Below are 19,813 nucleotides of genomic sequence, written 5' to 3' on the forward strand. Positions count from 1 at the left end.
TGAACCATACAGTATTGCAGGACTTATTTTGTAGACAGTTTTAAGACGGATCTTTTGAATAGATGAATTGTTTTTTCAGCATGGCAGTTAAATGTCAGTATGGTGGAAGTATGAAGAGCGTGCAGAGTTATTGTGACAAAATACCTGGATTGTCGCACTTTGCCTCATTTGTGCTTGCCACCTCCAAAGATTCTGTGAGAAATTTTTTGAACACTGAATAAATTTGCGAGAATACTGTTTACATTAGGGATGAATGTAAGATATGTTACCCCTCTCCATGATTTTCTTTCCTCAGTAACAATCACTTTCATAACTCTAAAAGTAATTTACACCCTTTCATACCACTCTAACATGATTATTTATTCATCTCTGCTCAATAAAGTGTTTTAATTGTCCTCACTTCTCTCCGGTGCTGCGTCACACTGCTTCCTTAAAAGCACTCTCTGAGCCTTTCACACTTTCCACTTCACATCTCCCTTTAACCCCCTTCACAGCCTCCTACCCCATTTTCTATTTTCCATTCTCCTCTGTCATCATCTCTCAGCCTCGCCGTCACTCAAAGCCCCATGTCCACTACCGCTCCCCCCAACTCTCCCACCCACCTTCAGATCCTAATACAGCCTGCCAGTGGCCTCTATCATTCAATTAAGGCAGCAGGGTGTTGCTGTTATTGTTACGACTAATAATGAAGCCCCCCACGGCTAGTATGCTGCCAGACTGCCACAGTCATGATCATCAATAGATGTCATTCCTCATCTTCCTCTTGCCCAGCAATCACCAGCCTTATTACCATCATCTGAGCACACACACACACACACGCGCCGCCCAATATGTGCGTGTAGTGAGGAAGAGACAAGCAAAGGGGTGGGTGGATGGATGGAGAGAGTGAGAAGACAGTGTAGGGGAGTAACAGAAAAGATTTGTGAATGTGCATGTGTGTGTGTGGGGGGGGGGGGGGGGGGGGCGAGCGTTGAGTGGGAATGTGTTTAGTGGCTTGGTTGGTGAGTGGGTAATAAAGAGAGACAAAGCTGGAGGGAGTGATGAGATTAAAATGCGAGTGTTATAGGCACACACTGCGTCTGTGGGTAGGCGTGAGTGTGTATCCAAGAATTCTAGAGTGGCAAGCAGGCGAGACGGGGGGAGATGTTTGAGTGTGTACCAGCGGAGTGAAGCCCCTCGAGGCCATTGTTACATTCTGAATCCAGGATGTTCATCGACATGAATGTAATTGGTGGAAACTAGCTTGGTTTGTGGTTCATCAGAAACGGAGGCTCAGTAGTCTTCTTAATCTCTGTCTCTGCAACTTTGTTCATTCTTATCTCACTACACCGACATACTTCCCTCCACTTTGCCCTCTATCCTTCTCTGCTCACATTTTCTTGCCCTGTTCATTTAGCTGTATGTGTACCAGGCCTACTCTTGTGTGACAAATTTTCTTTTTGGATGAGTGATTTATGGGCCACAAATGTGAACAGTTTCAACAGCACTTCACAACTCTGTTCACGGATCAGGGACAGACTCTGAATGACCACAGTAAAACATTCATAAAATGCTAACAGCAGGCATCATAGTGACGTGACTAAACATTTCATGGTCATTTGCTGCCATTTAACATGTATGCGATACTACATTTTATGGAGGCACGCTAATGAACATGAAGTTTCATAAAGTAGTAAAAAATATATAGAGTATATCCAAAAACATATTGTGTAATCATGCAAATCCTACATGTTTTAAATAATAATAAATAAACCGGTGGGAATGTTATTCAGCCAGGAGCTGCAAATATGGGAGATTGATGAGATTTTTTCCACTGCGACAGACTTTAGTAGTTTTTTTTTTTCTCTCATTCACATACCACCTCCTCATTTTCCAACCCTCTACCGTCTTTTCTATTTTTGGCCTTGACGTTGTTCATTTTTGCCTCACAATCACCTGTGTTTTGCCTTCCTTAGCTACAGCTCATGTCATTTTTGCCTACCTTTAAAAAAATAATAACTTTATCAAGCATGCTTGTTCAGGCAGAGTTATCAAAGTAAGTTCTGGAAGAGAATATAAAACAAGAAGTAAAAATTACACATACCCGGGTCCACACACTTAATTGACATGGGCAATTCAGAAGCTTGGTGATGGAATGCTGGCTGTGTGATGTTTGATCTTTGGACTCATTTTATTTTACCCTTGTTTTAGGCTCAACCTTTCGCCACCTTTCGTCACAGAAATGAAAGCCAAATCCGACAGTGGCCCAAGAGTCGAGGGGGATGGATTTTAACCTGAATGAGTAGGGTTACCCCCTAAAAACAGGTTGGGCTATGTTAACATTATTTCAGGCTTGCATGGACAAAACGGGATTTTTGTGAGACAATACAGATGGCATGATGGCCAGAACCAGCCCAGAAATACACCGGCCATTCAGAAAAATGTGAGTGTAACAGTGGTCATCCAACATGGTCCTGCACGAGGCTTGAACACTAGTGACTGCAGTCTCCCCACTTGAGAGGCACATAGCATTACCGCTAGGCTAAAAGCACCTTCTGGCTACCTGCCAGCCGTCCAGCACTACTCTTAAGGCAGGAATGAGATTTTACTATGTACTTATGCACAGAACGGGCTAACCCATAATATGAGCACCACAACAAGCCAGCGCAAGCGTAAGCCAACAAACAATATCAGCCAACTTAGCTCCAAAAGTGAAGAGGTACGATGAGAGGTACAGTATGGTTGACCTGCCAACAGAGAACACGGAAATGCAAGCATGCCCGAGCTGCGACAGTCCGATGTGATCTCAACCTGCACGATGTGCTGGAATGGTGTGCCCCACCTTGGTCCTATCATCGCAGTCAAAAAGCGCTACTGTGCATGTCAAACTTTTAACAAGAGTCAATGCGATAATGGTGCCCCAGAACCGAAACAAATTAGGACATCAGTGTAGCAATTGTTTAGTATTAAATATCAATTTAATAAATGGGCGGCGATTGGGTTAATGCTTGCACTCACTCTTGATCGCCGCTAGGGGGCACCGCGCCCGTTTTGGGTTGATTCTTTGGACAAAACGGCCGAAAAAGTCCTCGTAATTCAGTCTTAATATATGAATGCGCTACATTAAAAATCTGTAAATCCGATTTACCAGATCAGTGTTTGAAACTTTGACTCAAACACACACAATTCACACTAGATTTTTGTAAATGACAATGATGTATTTTCTACAGCTCTCGACATCTAAACGAAACACACTACAATGTTCAGAAACAGAAATAGAAACACAATAAAGAAATCCTATGCTAAAGCAAGTCTAAATAAATGAAGAAAATGAATATCAAAGGTTTGTGAGGAAAAGAGCATGGGGGACCAGACGATGTGTGCGTGCGTGCGTGTGTGTGTGTGTGCGTGTTGTTCGTGCGTGTGTGCGGGTGTGCGTGCGTGCGCGTGAAATGAGCAGTGAGCTAGCGTACCAGGCTAAAATCAGCTGACTTATACCAAGCTCTACTTGATTTCCAAGTTAATTATGCACCAATCATATGGCCCGTAGGAGATTGCAAGCTGCACTTACGGGTGTTGGTTGTCGTCGCTCAACGGGGAAGGGGAGGAAGCGTTGCCACGGAGACTGATGTCACAGGGGAGAAAGAAGAAGAAGAAAAGTCGAGTCCAAAAATGGAAAAAGGTCAACGAGGGAAAATTTATCGCAAAGGCCGCAAGCGTTCTGCGGCTCAGCAGACGGCGTGGTTCAGACCAGGTGGGCTACCCGTTTCAGGGTGCTTCAGACACTGGTCGTGATAGTTGGTCGGCTTTGCCGGGACTCTATGCTATCACCCCGCTTTGAGGGAGGTGGCACACCTTCTTGGGATGCGGTCGCGCTGTGTTGGCTAGCTGGTGGGGCTAGAACCGTGATCAGACCAACAAAAATTTGAAGGTCCCCACGTTGGTAGACGGGCGACTCAAAAGTGACAAAAAAGAAGCAAATGTTCCGACCCGGGACGGATCAGAGGGTGGCTGGTGACACGAGAGTTAGTAAGCCACGCAAAAAAGGGTGTAGAAAGTTCACAAGAGTTTCCAAAAAGAGTGAGGTTCAAGAAAGCAAGTGTCCAAAAAGAGAGGTTTACTTTTCAGGACAGGGAGCGTCTTTTTTTTCCAAGAGAGAGAGAGAGCGAGAGAAATTCTTCCTTTATAAGGGACCCGCATGTTAATGAACGGGGCTGCGTGCCCTGTGTTCACCCGATCTGGCATTCCATTTCGTTACATCAGAGAACACAGATGAACAAAATAACTTGAGTCATTAATCACTATATATTGTTTTTCCTGCTCATATAAAAATTGATGTGCATGTATTTCAAAATATTTTTATACTATTATAAATGGATTTATTTAATTTTTTGTCTTTAGCAAAAGTCATGTGGTGACCACCGTCACTGGTGGGGCGACACCGTTTTTGACCAGCCGCCACTGATGGCAGGTCATTTGAAGATTGTATTTTGTCCATACAGTATGACTATAATGGTCTATAGCCTATGTGCCCTACGATTGACTATTGGCTTGGGCAGTCCAGGCTATACCCTACGTCTCGTTCCAAGTTTGCTTGGGTTGACCCCAGGTCACTAGTAACCACAATGAAGACAATGAAGTGGTATGGAAAATGGACGGACAATACCTGAATACGGTTTTTACAGTGCCAAGCAAGAATGATTAGTATTATTTTGTTCGGGCATAATTGATACAGTGTCTATTGGATTGAATTTGACTTATAAATAGTATTATATGAAGTGTCAAATGTCTGTATATGTATTATCCCATTGATGGTGTGATTAGAGAGGGTTAAGGCCAAAGCTGAACAACCACAAAAATACACTCTTTAGTTCCTCTAAAAATCTTGTATTTTAATCTTTAATTTTTTAATCTTTGTATTTATACAATAACCAAATCTTCCTAAAAGTGTGAAATGTGTCTTTAAAAATGTATATCGTGAGTATATGTTTCTGTTTTTTTTGCAGGCAAGGATTCTTTTAAGCATCCACATAGCCTCCTTTTCTGTCAGCAAATAAGACGGGCCCATTGCTCACTGAGGAAGGTGTTGATTTTTTCTTTTCTTTTTGTCACTCATGATGAATAGCAATGAACTCAGTTGAACTGTGGAAGTCTATCTGGCCTCTGAACAAAAATAAATAAATTATCTGTGCTGCACAACAACTTCTTATTTTCACACCTCACCAGCCTTCTTTACCAAACATCAATTGGAGGCATGTACAGGTTAATTTCCACACTAAACTGTACTCTGGTGCCTCAACATTCAATTACCTTTGGTTAATAGACTCCTTCAACCTTCTCTGTCAGTGATGGAAAGAAATGCTTTTCCTCTTAATTCTATTTGAAAGAGCATGTCTACTACGAGAAGTATCAAATAAAGTGCTCAACATCTTTCTTGACGCACTGATGCGCTCTGCACTTTGGAGTCATGCTGACTGGTGTCAAGTGTATTGATGGAGTGGGAGGGCAAGTCAATATGACACGCCCCAAGAAGCTGTGCTGTACACATGTTGTAGAAAATATATGCGCCTGTTCTGTTGGCCATTTGAATGACATGCTCTTGAGAGCACAAGCAATTGTCTTGAAATGAATGTGTGCTTTGCAAGTTCAAGTATACAGTATATTTTGTCTTCTCCGTGGAATACAAGCTAACACACCACTCTATATGTCTCTATCAAAGGTACATTTACGTCATCCCAGTAAAGTGATAGATCTTGTCAAAGCTGGAATGAGACCAAAGCTATAAATGTACACTGGGAAATATATCCCTGAAATAAAGCACCAATATAGAACCCAGTGAAGCAAGTTTCATTTATTGTTAAACTTTCACTCCCTGTTTATTGCAGCAAGTGCTGGGCCACCCAAAAAAAAAACCTCTGTAAAGTCAGCCTGTGGCCAGAAATAACTCATGTCATGAACTGAACATGAACTGTCTGTTGGCTTACTGAATGACCAATGCAGTAAATCTACTCTCAAGTGACCAATACCCAGTGTCAATATGGTTACATTTACTGGAATACCTGGAACAACGTAAATGTGTTCATAGCCAAAAATGCATGTAAACAAAAATTACAACGGTACCTCAATTTACGAACTGAATTGGTTGCGTGACTCTGTTTGTAGTTCCAAACATAAACGTAAATCGAGGTAAATTTTCCCATTGACGTGAATGGAAACGCAATCAATCTGTTCCAGCCCCCAAATTATCATCAGTCCTTGTGTGGTTGAAAAATAAATACAGCACGTCAAGAAAATACAAAGTAAATGAAAATATATTTCCCAATGAATAAATAACACTCTAACAAGTGCTTTTTGTGCTTTAACTTTAAGTGAGGACACCATAACAACCTTATTCAGATGGGTTTCTTTTGTCTATTTCTTATTCTGTGGGGCGAGGCGGGGGTTGGAGTTCACATATAAAATGATCCAGGAAACTTCTCTTTTTTGCCACTTTAATGACGTTGAGGCAGCCGCTGTTAGAATTGTGATTAGAACAATTATGTATAGGCTGCACACACAACAGCTTGCTGCCGTAAGGAGAAGACATCGAGGTTTGTGTCTTTTTTTTAATTTTATGATTAAGAGACTCTCCAATACAGTAAATACTGTATATGTCATGCATACAGTCAAACGTTTTTTGTTTTTTTTTAGGTGGCCGCGGTGAGATTTGTAGAAGCGTGCGTGCACACTTGTGTGTGTTTGTGTATGAGTGGAACTTTCCGTGTTCCGGCTGCACATTTGCTGCCGACATTGAGTTTTATGTGGGTATTTGGCGCGTTTACAGCAAACCGTAACCTTTAAATCATTCTGAAGTCTAATTAAGTGTAAAAAAAAGACAGCACAACTCTCGCAATGAGTTACGCACAGGGCCAACGATGGTCAAAAAGCGTGAGAAGCACAGCACTCATCCATGCTGAGACAGTTCACATAACAAAACATGCACATAACTAGAAGCATATGTTCTAGAAAAATGTTGTGCATAACTTGAACAGTTTGTAAAAAGTGTAACTCCAGGTTCCGCTGTATATTGTAAAATATCCAATTAAATGGACATCTGATTGTGCCCAGTTTAATGACCATATACAGTAACTCTTGAAACCAACTTTGCTCAAAGAGATGCAATTCTTAATCACTCCTCACTCCATAGTGTCAAAAGGTTGCTGGTGTTGGATTACTCGACTCGCCACCGTCAGTCATTATTTTACATGATTTATGATTTATGCAAGTGAGAGTATGTTTGTTATGAATGACACCAAGGGGGTTGTTTGTGTAGAAAAGTATTTCCATACCTCATTGAACAGTGCATTTTGATGCTCACATTGTCAACGTAGAGTGCTTCACAAAAGTATGAGAGCAGCTGAAAAACAAGGATCATCAAGTGCTTTAGTGCTAACTCTTTCCATTTCCGTAAACTCTCAACCTTTTACCACTTTGAACAGGAATGTGGGATTTCAATCTGAATTATAACAATTATAATACCCTTTTATACCAAAATTTGAGCCACCCCACTTGGTTTATTATCTGTTTTTTTTTAATTAATATAGAACAACAATTAGATTTAGACAATTAGAACAACAACAAAAAAGATTAGTGTAATTACCAGTGCTTGTAATTTAAGGTATGTACAGATGGCATAAAATTGGCTTTCTCTGTGGCAGGTCTACATTTTCTTAATCCATATGTAATAATGCGATTGTTCACACGATTGACTTTTACCAGCTAGCAGGGGATCAATTGCGCTAAATTCCCCTTTAAAAATAGTACTACAATTGACAGCCAACCGGTCCAGAGTGTAGCTGGCCTTGGGGTAGGCATCCCAGCTGTTATCCTGAACAGGATGAGTGGGCCTGAAAATGAATGGATGGAGGGATATGAAGAAAGCCGTATCTGAACCTGAGGATATACAATTCCCCACAAATGTTTGATCTGTGCCACATTGAAGGGAAAAAAATCGTAATGGGGTTACTTCAGCCATGTAGTTTAAATACAGCCTTAGATCTAATTGATACAACTGCAGAAACCTCACATTCATTGCTGCCTTCCCAGTTGACTTGCACTGATTTTTCTTTTTCAAAGAAGCTCTGCTCAGATTGAAAACTTGCGCGGCTTATTGAGGCCCATCGAAGTTTTTATAGAGTCACAGTGAATCACAACAGCAGTTCCATTAATTGGAAACGTGTCTTTTATTCGGGGCATGATTAAAAACTGGTGATCTGTGTTTTTGCGATAAAGACTCGGCGAGATGGAGAGATATGAACTGTGCTCACTCAGAGGAAGGAGAAGAGAGATGAGGCCTGGAGGACCCGCATGATGGGTCATAATCCAGTGCCTACGGGAGGTCACCAGTGGGAGGCGGCGCTAAGAGGGGGCTAAAAAGCAATCGTTTCCTCTCTGTGAGCTTTAGAGGAACTGCGAAATAAAGGCGCCTTCACCAGCATTCGACTTTAAGGCAGAGAAGAGAAAATATCCTCATGGCAAAAGGAGCTTGAAAATTTACCTCAATACTATTTCCAAGTAGAGAGGAGCAAATGTTCTGACGAAATATCATCCCATAAGACAGCAGTGAGGATATGAAATGGAAGAACATTCACACTGCCCGTAGAGATCTTTGACTGCCTCCTGAGTGCACTGACATGAATATTTATGCTGTTCACACTTGACCTGACCTCAGATCCGCTATTTTACCCTGAAACTGTGAGTCTACACTATTGTATTGATTTGTCAACTGTACCATATTTTTGGTTCTTTTTTACGCCACTGTTCATTATTCAGATTGTCATCTTTTTTTTTTTTTTTTTTTTTTCAAAAACCCGAAGCACCTCCAATGTGTGTGATTGTGGTTTTATGTCACTGATTTCAAGGTTTGATCCAGTGTAAGGCCCACGAACGTGTGGAGCTGATGTGGAAAAAGACTTGGCTGACTGCTCTGGCTCCATTCATTTTCCTTTGTTGCCCTTATCCCATGCTGCTTACTGTCCCTAAAGGTAAGCTGTACCCCCAGATAATTATCCATGTAAATGCAACACAGCTCTCAGCTCCCTGGAGGCCAGGTTGGATGCATACAGGCAGCCAAGTCCAGGTTTCTGTGAGGAAAGGAAGCGGCAGAGCCAGACTTAAGGTCTCAGAAGGCTCAGCAAGAGTTGAACTAATGCCAGGTGGTACAGATAGATCACAGTTAACCACAGGCTGAGAAAAGTCAGACTTCACTGCGTGCCCTCCCTGCAGCTTCAACACTGCCAAATCAGCTGCACACCTCGGCAGTTGTTGTGAAACTAAAAATGGCTTCCACAAATCTCTTCAGAAACAGATAGCCGAGCAGAAGGGGTAGACATAATGTTAGCCTAATACTGTTGTTGCCAAAGTCATATTTAAAAAAAAAAACAACAACAACGAACAAGAAGCCTGCAGTTCATTTCAATCTTTGTGTATTACTGTGACCTGACTGAAGAAAAATCTACAGAGACATGAAGAAAAACCACAATTTTCAGCAAGCTGATGTTATTATTGAGATTGTGACAGTAAGCTAAAAATTTCATGGGCAAATATGCTCTTAGGCTAACAAAAATTATGTTGTCAGAAGAACAACTGATTGTAAAATAAGGTCAAGACAGGAATAAGCTCGCCCATTGTCAGCTGGGATAGGCTCCAGCACCTCCCCGCGACCCTGCACAGGGTAAGCGGTTTGGAAGATGACACATGACACAGGACTAAGCGAGAGAGGCAGAGAGGAACTTCATTTATTCAAGTTATCAAATGGCAAACCTCTGCAACATGTATTTATTGGCAACTGCCGGAGTCCTCAAAAAATGGGGCTAAACATCTTCACAAACTGCACTCAAAATACAGAAATTCAAGTTCTTAATCAAAGTGCCAATCACACAATAATCATTCACATGGCGTGTATGCTTTAGAACAGTCTGTGTTACTAATACAAAATGTGCAGTGCCGCTGACAACTATATGGCAAAGACATGAAAAGTTTTTGTTTTGGGCAAATGTTTTTTCTCTCTCTTTGAGCGTGGACCTGAAAGAAATATATGGTCTGAATTCTCAGGCGCACTTAAAGCTCACAGAGATTTAAACGTAATGGTCCTGCCGTTTAAAGGATGCAAACACAGAGCAATCTTTCTTAAACTCCCAGAAGCCAATTTAGCAATTTCTCCTCACACTCCATATTTGAATAATGACTCAAGCACTGTTTGAGTTGCAAGTTTCTTTAGGCAACAGATGTTTCAAAGCAATTAGGCTAAAAGGTCATGTTTAAGGGGGTTTTGTTGCTCTTCCAACAACAACATCGAATCAACAGTACTGTATTAGCATTTATTTGAAAGGGACATCCCAAGACCACTTTACAACTGCACAATATAATGAAATCTGTATTTCTTAATTTTCTATTCTTTATCTCCTTTACGATAGTACTTACTTTTAATCGACAATGGAAGCAATTTAACAATATGTTTGAAATTGTGCTTCCAAATGCACTGTAGAATTTATTCAAGACACACTTTGTTTATAGAAAAAAATGTATTTGTTACGAATGTATACCTATTTAACTTTTACCAGTTGTTTTCAATTTAGTTGAAAACAGAGCTGTAGGACTAAATTGTGCATTGACGCTATGGAAGGATTTAATTTTAAATGCTTGACATTTACATGATAATAATATTGAGCAGTACAACAACAATTGTACTTAAATATGGTTGCAAAACGTACATTTCGATTTTATGATTAGCCTTTATGCATCATTTATAGTTTTGAATGAGAACAAAATTGTGACCAAAGGGTAGATTATCACATTTAACTTACAGTCTCTGTAAAGTGAAAATAAATATCTTCTAGATTTGACACACCTCATATTTGTGTTCTGAATAACAAAATGTTTCCATTTAGAAACAAAAGAGTTAAAGTCATTTAAAAACAAAGTACAGATGTAACATGTAGCTAAAAGTCATTTAAAAACAAAGTACAGATATAACATGTAGCTAAAATGTAGCTTTCTGTTTGCTTTGAAACCTGGGCTCCGCTAATTGACCCGAGTCCTATTGGGTTTATATTCAATTAGCATTTCTTTAGTGTACAAATGTACTTTAACCATTCAATGATTTATATACCACTAGCATAATTTAAAATCTGTTCTACAGCTGACTGGAGCTAGTGTAAAGAATTTAGCACTGGCGTAATATGTTCTGATCTGTTTGCTCTGGTCTGAACAGAAGAATGAAGTGATGCCTTTTTTTGACATTCATTGTCCATACATGTGAACGTGAGAGTGAATGATTGTTCGTCTGTATGTGCCGCTTGACTGACCACCAGCCCCAGACATGCCTCGTCTCTCGCTTAAGTCAGCTGGGATGGACTCCAGCTCACACGTCACCCTAATGAGGACTATTGATATATAAAATGGATGGAGGGATGGATGAAGATGATCATATTCCTCACAAACTAACTAATGGTAAAAGCTCTCTCTCTGTAAAACGCCATTTACCAGACGTTAGAAGACTTACACATTGTAAAAAGATCCAAGGGTTGTGTCTGCATTTACAACAAAAACAATTAGCATTAGTATACCGGCACCATAAAGAAATACTGTTATATAAAATAAATTAAAATAAAACATTTTGTTTTTGCATTTGATGAGCTTTTAGCATGTCTTTGGTTCCAAATTGTTCAATTTTGTTGAAATAAGAATGTCACTGCAATGAAGGAGACAACTTTCATTGTTTATGCAAATTTAAATTTGTGTCTGCGTGTGGGTGTAGACCATCGAGAAAATAGTTTCGACTTTATGGTTCGAACTATTAACCCAGATGTTCAAAACCTGCATAATACAAACATCTCCCTCGCATTTCTTTAAATCCTAACGTATACAACAATTCGGCATAACACATCTGTCCTTGTGTTGCATTTTAATTAAGAAAGTTTCACTGAACTAAAACTACAAAGTCCCTCCATAGAAAGTAGGAGAGAGGAGGTGGCGCTGAGGAAGAAGCGTAAATATCACTCAAATGTTTCTTTACTTTCTTCTAAGAAATTGAAAGAGTGTGTCATGCTGTAGGACGTGTTCACACATTGTGGTTTGGACAATGCAATTGTAATGAACGTTTGAATGGCGAACAAGCGACTTAGCAGAGAGTGAGACTCAAGGTAATTTGTCAGCCTTAGCTGATGGAAAAGCACAATGACAAGACATTTGTTAAGGCGCACGTCTATTGAGCAAAAGCTTCAGCTGAAGCATTGTGATGAGAGTCGGCCCCATGGTCATGAGAAGCCGCAGAACACCCTGCAACCAACAGACACGCACGCAGCAACAAAAGCATCACTCCAGCCTCTCACAAACTGTCCCACACATTCACTCATACATGGCCACAAGCGACTAGGACTGTAGCGCATGAACACACACAAACGATACATCTCTGGAGGTAAAACAAAAAATCCGGAGACCTGACAAGACAAGTCAAAAGGGATCTAATGCCTTGAGGCCGAGGAAGAGTGGATGAAGCGAGGGGGCAGAGGATGACGGTTGAAGGGAGGGGGGACATTTTGTGTGGATAGAGAGAGTGACAGGAGGAGATGGAAAGGGAAGGGAGGGGTGGAAAGTGGCGAAAGCGGGCGGAGGATGTGCAAAAAGTGTGGGAGGACGCAGAGATGCGAGACTACGGCTGAGGGAAGAGATGCTAAAGAATGAACAAGTGTGGGAGGAGTGGGAATGGTGTTATAGGAAGAAAAAAGAGCAGTAGCAGGGGCGATGCATTTGGAGGTTTTCAGCGAGATGCTCGGCATGCGCCCCAGACGAGAGCAAAAGAGACAAGGTGATAAAGCGTCAAAGGAAAGCATGAAAGCAGGGTGACGGAGAGGAAGCTTGTATGCATTTAGATGTTCGTCCCGCATGTGCGAACGGCCTGAGTGGGGCTAAAACATGCAGAGGCAGGAGTGAATGATGACGAGGAGGCTGAGGAAAAGAAGGACAAAGTGAGTTGGGGAGATGGCGGCGCTGATTCATTGATGCTATCTCGCCACTGGGAGATGTGTGTGACACAATCTCAAATTGGAAATCGCTGTTTCAATCTCGCCTCACTCGCTGCATGGCTACCCGCTCCACTGATAACAAGCGGCCTAATTCTATTAAAAATATCCCTTGAGTGAGAAGATATGTATGAGGAGGGAGGGTGCTATTAGGCGACGAGGGCAGGCGGGAAAAAAAGAGGGCCAGGGACCGAGCGGCATCACCAATGTGAAAGGCAACAGTGAGCCTGAGGTCCCACAAGAAAGTTTGGCTGCCTGTCACTAGATCTTTTTACCCCATCACCAAATCCCTCCTCTTCATGCACAGTATCTAACCACCATCTGTCTATTTATCGCTCTACCCGTCTGCCAGCTCTTATCCCCCCCTGCAGGTTACTCTTCTCATTTCCCTTTGCATCCCTCACTCTTATTGTACCTCCCGTTTCACATCTCAATTGTATTTTATGATTTCCGTTCCTCAAATCCATTAACTCCATTTGGTTTTTGAGTGTCATATTAGTCTCACAGTCGGGTGCACTTTTACTTTGCCGCTCCGGCTCCTCAGCAAACGAAAGCGCAGGGAACAGTCAGGATTAAATGGCCATCTAATTGGTAAGTGGGTTCATCTGAATTTCACAAAGGTCAACTGTTATTGTCATTTGGGGTCCCTCTTATAGAATGCCATTCACTCAAAAGTTTAAACTGACAAGTGCATGTTTATTGGAACCTCAGAATCAGATTGAAAATGCTCCAACATAATACAAATACACAGAGTAGGACCAACAGGGTGGCGGGCAGCCCAGGGCCTCCACCGGAGGGGCTGCAATACAACAGACGCATAAGACCCGAAATTTTTTCCAATCCGCACCGCCACCACCTGTTGACGAGCGTTTATGAAGGGGCATCAGTCTGAGACTGAAAGCCACGGAAACCATCAGACGGCGTATGTGCTGCATATCGACGGTGCACGGCAAAATCATCTTTCCAAAACGATCACCTCGTAACCCTTTGCAATTCCACCTGACATTTTTACCTGAACGCTTAAAAAGGTGCACTCAAAATAAATTTGAAGCTGTATATGAACCATTTGGAGTACAAGCATAGTTTGGGTCTCTTTTTGAAGATAACACTTTGAATTTTTCTCCTCAACTTTCAGAATTGGTTAAAAAGCTACTGGCACTGAATTTGGCAGGCTGAATTCGGGAAGGGTTTAAAGCTTGAAAAACGGTTGTCAAATGAAGCTGCCACAATTCTTTCAATTTTCAGTTACAAACAACTGTGTGCCTTGGTCACTCTAATGTCAACCATCAATCACGACATTGTCGAGAGAGAGTTCTTGTGCTTATTATGTTTTCTAGGAGTTAATTTCTTTTTCTGGGCTTGTACAAAAATCAATAAAAGTAAAAAAAAAATTGTGAGATGAGTAACGTTCTGTCTCAATGAGATTCATCCATTATTGATACCGCTTATCCTCACAAGGGTTGCGGGGCGTGCTGAGGCCTATCCCAGCTGTCTTCGGGCAGTAGGCGGGAGACACCCTGAATTGGTTGCCAGCCAATCACAGGGCACACACAGACAAACATCCGCACTCACAATCACACCTAGGGGCAATTTAGAGAGTCCAATCAACCTATCAAGCATGCAAACCGGAGTACCCGGAGAAAACCCACGCAGGCACGGGGAGAACATGCAAACTCCACACAGGGAGGCCGAAGCCGGGATCGAACCCACAACCTTTGAACTGTGAGTCGGACGTGTTAACCAGTCGACCACCGTGCCCCCCTCAATGAGATTCACCTTTGAATTATCATCATGTATTTATTATTCATTTTTATTTTAATATTACGAATGGTAAACATCTACCATTGTAGAGGTTTTAACAAGGAATGTTATAAATGATACTTAAAACATTAGTTGTGCAACAAAACATGTCAAACTCAAGGCCCGGGGCCACATCTGGCCCGCACTATCATTTTATATGGCCTGTGAATGAAAACAGCTCAATTTGCATCAACTTCCATGATTCTTGTTAAAATCTGTACCAAGATTTCAAATGGTCATATTCAATACTGTGTAGATAATAATACCTGGATATTGCAAGCACCTTTTTGTTAACAACTTGAACAATAGTTGAACAAGCTATTATAGCTGACTTCTGATTTCAATACAAATTATTCATCAATTTGTTGTGTATGATGAGGCGATAATACATTATATGGTTTCATAGTCATAACAGCCCTCTGAGGGAGACCATACCAACAATGTGGCCCGCGACAAAGATTAGTTTGACACACCTGTTTTACAGTATAAAAAAATATTTCAAGTTAGTGACAGTTTGATCCTGGAGCTGATTTTTTATGCATCTGCTCATGATTGACTAGAATTCTGGAACTCATTTTGTTAAGTTGTAGTTTGACTGTATTATTTTTGTATTTTGTTAAGAACCTTAAACTCCCATTAACATATTTTGCATTTTTACATACGAAATTTGACTTTTGCCTTTTGATGAAAAAAAAACAGCACTTTGATGAGAATATCATTTTACTTTGCCAAGTTCAGTTCCCATTTTATGCAAAATAAAATAAAAATCTGCGAAAAAGACTGTGCTCAAAGAGCACAGTATGAATAAGGAGTTGGCTCATGAAAAAAAAAAAAACAGCTATGACTCCAGAAGCCAGGCAATAAAGTGTCAGCCTAATGAATTAATCAAACAGTCATTAGTTCCTATCTGCTGTCATATGAGCTGGCCACTCGCTCTCTTTAGAGAAAGAGAAAACAGAGCATGCAGGGAGTGAATGCTCATTCAGCTGTGAAAGAGACAGTGTGTGTGCATGTGTGTGTGTGTGCGTGGGTTTGTGTGTGTGGGGGCGTGGGTGCGGGTGTGCGTGTGTGTGTGTGTGTCCACCCACTGCCAGCCTGCCTCTGTGCTGAACTATTGAGGCTTGCCTGCATGTGGGGGTGCGTGCTTGCACCCATTACGCTTAGTAGTTCCCTGCTGATGATGGCCTGTCATACCAATAAACTCCTTCAGAAAGACTAAGGGATGGAGGGGGGGCGGGGGCGCGTCTGGGTAATGTAGATGGCACAAAAGCAAGGTCAAGAAGGGGTGGAGATGGAGGGGGGGTGGTCAAGAAAGGGCAGACGGGATCGGATAGGATAGGATGGGAGAATTAGGTGCACAGTTGGAGGAGAGTCAAAGCTGAGCGGTAAAATACTTGGATTAGCGAAGAGAGAGATGAAGAGATTGAGAAGAAGCCGCTTGTGTAATCTTGGCCTCTAAAAATGAGTCGGCTACTTCTGTGGTCACGAGAAGATTATATCTAAGGGATTGACTGCAGAGAAATAGTGATACGGTGCCACTAATAATGATAAAGAAAGAGAGCTAGGGTCTTAAGACAATCGCTGTTTCTAAAATAGTACAAAAAACAATAGTTAATCCCTTTGAAAGATCTCTTCATTTGGTCTGAGAAGAACAATTCGTACACGAGAAATAAATTCACAAAAATGCACACATGGAAACCCATTGTTTGTCTGACTGTCTCCCTTTAGCTGTCCTTGAGTTGCAACCTATACTAAGCTCACACAAAGTACACAGACGGCTTCAATGATGGATGGATGTAAATTGAATAGAAGAGAGGAAAATGGGCTACAGATCCCGAAATAGCAGAACAAACATGACAGAATAATGAATTTCAATTGGTAAGGGCGCATTGTGTATAAAGTGCTCTGCATTATTTAGAAAACAGCCATTTAACACCAAGATGTGAACAATGATGGAGCTCTCCCAAAGCAATCAATAAACCGACAAACAAGTTCATGAGACTTGGGTGCACACATTGTGTATGTGTCCATACAGCCCACTTTGGGAAAAAAAAAATCATGAATACTTTTCATGCTTTCACAACAGACAACCATCTGCTTCCATGTGACTCTCATCCAGTAGAGATACAGTACGAGATCAGATTTGACACCATTTGTACACCAAACGCCTCTGCCTGATCTTCATTATTTCCTCAACACCATCCGTCAATCCAAGTAACAACACACTTGCACTTTTCCAAACAGCTCCTATCAACAATTTCCTAGATGCAGATTCACATTCTATAAAATGTATTATGGCGGTTATATCGCTTCTTCTTTCTGTGGAAATTTGCCTCTAATCTAGCCTGTTTTCAAATAAGTATAATACATTAAATTGCATGAATTCTCTTTTTTTAAATGGAATGAGTGATTACCCTAGTTCACTCACAAATTTGAAATGATGGTAAAACATTGCAGTGTGAAGTGCTGCTGTGTTTTTGCAGCACAATGTCGTGTTTTCAATGCAGCAGGTCTGCTATGAATGGCCAGTGTCTTATTTCATTTCTCTATTGATTGGCAATAAACAGCGTAATTAGCTTTCAGCTACAAGAAAAATGAACATTGTAACAGTTCTCTTATTTTTCTGCCAATTTAAATAGCACTAAGCAAATAGTGGTCAATTATCCTTAACAGATGGAGATCACAGTAAAAATAAATACCTTTATACTATGTGTATTTTGGGATTAAGATTCATTATTTACATGAAGACTGTGTTTCACCAGAATGAAAATAGGCAAAAACTACAAATTATTCAGTGAATGGGAAAAAAAGTGGCTCCTTTTTAGCAGATGAGTTTACATTTGGATTTCCCCCAAAATATTCTCTGAGGAGGGTTCTTTCAATTGATTGTGGCATTGTAAATTTTGCAAAGAAAAGAAAACAAGCAAGAAAAAGCATCAATTATTAGTTAAATCAATAACATTGAAAAAAAATCCATCAACAAATACAATATACAATACAATACAATTTTATTTATATAGCGCATTTCATGACAGCTGGAGCTGTAACAAAGCATTTTACAAACAACAAAATATCCATGAAACAACAAAATGGAATCAATAAATTAACATAAAACACTATATACAATAGACACCGGAAAAGAGCGGAAAATTTCAGGTCGGATCAAAAGCCAGACAATAGAAATGTGTCTTCAACCGGGTTTTAAAAGTGGACAGAGAGCGGGCTTGCCTAACAACCAATGGGAGGTCATTCCAAAGGTAAGGTACCAGCAGGTGAAAAGGCGCGATCCCCTCTGAGGAAACTAGGCTAACAGAAAAAGTCCTGCCAGCCAAATAGGATCTAATCCACTCTAGAGCGCATCCACTAATGGTCAATTGGTGTTGCAAATGAGCCAAAAGAATACTGTGGTCTACCGTATCGAATGCTGCAGTCAAATCCAACAAAACGATACATACATAGTCTCCAGTGTCATTTGCCAGGATCATATTTAACACTTTTTAGAGCAACTCCTTTTTTTAACATCCAACTGCACACATTTCACATAATGTAGCCATTAACACAAGGCTTTTTACTATTTATATAAAACTTCGGCAAGACCTCGAAGATGATAAATTATCACACCATCATTTACTCCTCGTTACTCTGGACTCTCTTTTTTTTAATGATTCCTTTTTATGAAGAGTGTTCTGTGTTAGCTCTAGATTTGCCACCGTTATACAAGCAACGGTGAAGAAATCAAAAGAACCATTGATTTAAGAAGCCCTTCGCAGTTTCACTGAATTGGTCCATGTGAACATAGACTTGTGTGGCTTAATCTTTAAGATTAAGGGCAGAGTAGGAAATAGGGCTGCCCACCCAGCCTTCTTGACGGCAGAACGGCTGACTTGCCGAGAGCCAAGCTGACCAGCGCCTTGTGGAGCGTGCGACAGGGCTCTAATAATTTGGTGCTTGCCGGATGCCGCAATTCATGGGGTGTCTACCTCCGTCGTCGCTGTCGTCATCTATTTTGTAGAACGTAATTTACAGTTGGCCAAAAGATTCATCATTCGTGCTTACCCTTAAGAATCTCCACACAGTTGACATGGCTCCTCTGTGTTGCAGAATCTGAGCATTTTCATGAGTGCAAGTACTTCTACAGAAGTACAGTACTGGCACCGATACAGATACAGGAAGGAAGTCCTCGATTTACGAACGAGTTCTGTTCCTACACTGGCGATGTAACCCCAATTTCTGCGTAAATCGGATTTCCCCGTTAAAGTCGAAATTTATGTCAAATTACTTTGTATAACAAAACTAAAACACATTCAAATAAAAAAAATAATATGCTGTACTTACCATTACTGCTGAGAGGTGAATGGAGAAGGAGGGGAGGCCGAAAAAGGCAAAGATAGTCCCAGTGCACAAACACATACAAGCACTATGCAGTAGCTCAGCAGAAACACTATGGTGCTAGGGACAAAATGGCGGAAGAGGCACGGGCGTCGTAAAGTCGAAACGTCGTAGGTGTATACATCGTAACACAAGGGCTTCCTGTATGGTTATTGGCAGAGCTGGGCATTCCGTCTATGTGGCAGATAGGTCCGTTTATCCGCCTATGACGGACGCCCGTTTTGCTGACGGTTGACAAATGACGGGACCATTTTTTATAATAGACGGACTAAGCATAGTTGGAAGCACATGTATTTAATCCGTATTTCGTCTGTCACCGTCTTTAGTCTATTTTTCGCGGCGAGGCTCCGATGGCAGGTGCGGCGAGGAACATTAGTGAGTTGTTGTTGCTTAGGGGACAGATTTGAGTGAGGGAAAAGAGTGTGACCAGGCTTCCACAGCGCAGAGAGTCACTGTGAGTCACTCTTTCTGTTCCAGTGGGTGCTGTTGAATTTTTCCGTCAGAATTGCTGACGGAAGCCCGTTTAAAATCAGAGGCAGACTGGCCTATAGGCGGGTACTATTTCACCCCCCTCGACCCGAAAA

General features: G+C 41.3%; 1 protein-coding gene across 5 annotated transcripts in view; it reads right to left on the reverse strand.

Annotated features, from left to right (window-relative positions):
• cdh24b (cadherin 24, type 2b) overlaps positions 1-19,813 on the reverse strand; it is a 224,422-nt gene that overhangs the window by 180,110 nt on the left and 24,499 nt on the right. Inside the window, exon 2 of one of the 5 annotated variants that reach the window (XM_086042935.1) lies at positions 7,308-7,375. The exons of the other annotated variants lie outside the window; for them this stretch is intronic. The gene's annotated coding sequence lies outside the window, so the exon portion shown is untranslated. The remainder of the gene's footprint in view (positions 1-7,307; positions 7,376-19,813) is intronic. 5 annotated transcript variants of the gene reach the window in all.

This window comes from Filicampus tigris, chromosome 10 (genome assembly GCF_054856515.1).
Source record: "Filicampus tigris isolate MCC_2025a chromosome 10, RoL_Ftig_1.0, whole genome shotgun sequence".
Classification (NCBI taxonomy): Eukaryota; Metazoa; Chordata; class Actinopteri; order Syngnathiformes; family Syngnathidae; genus Filicampus; species Filicampus tigris.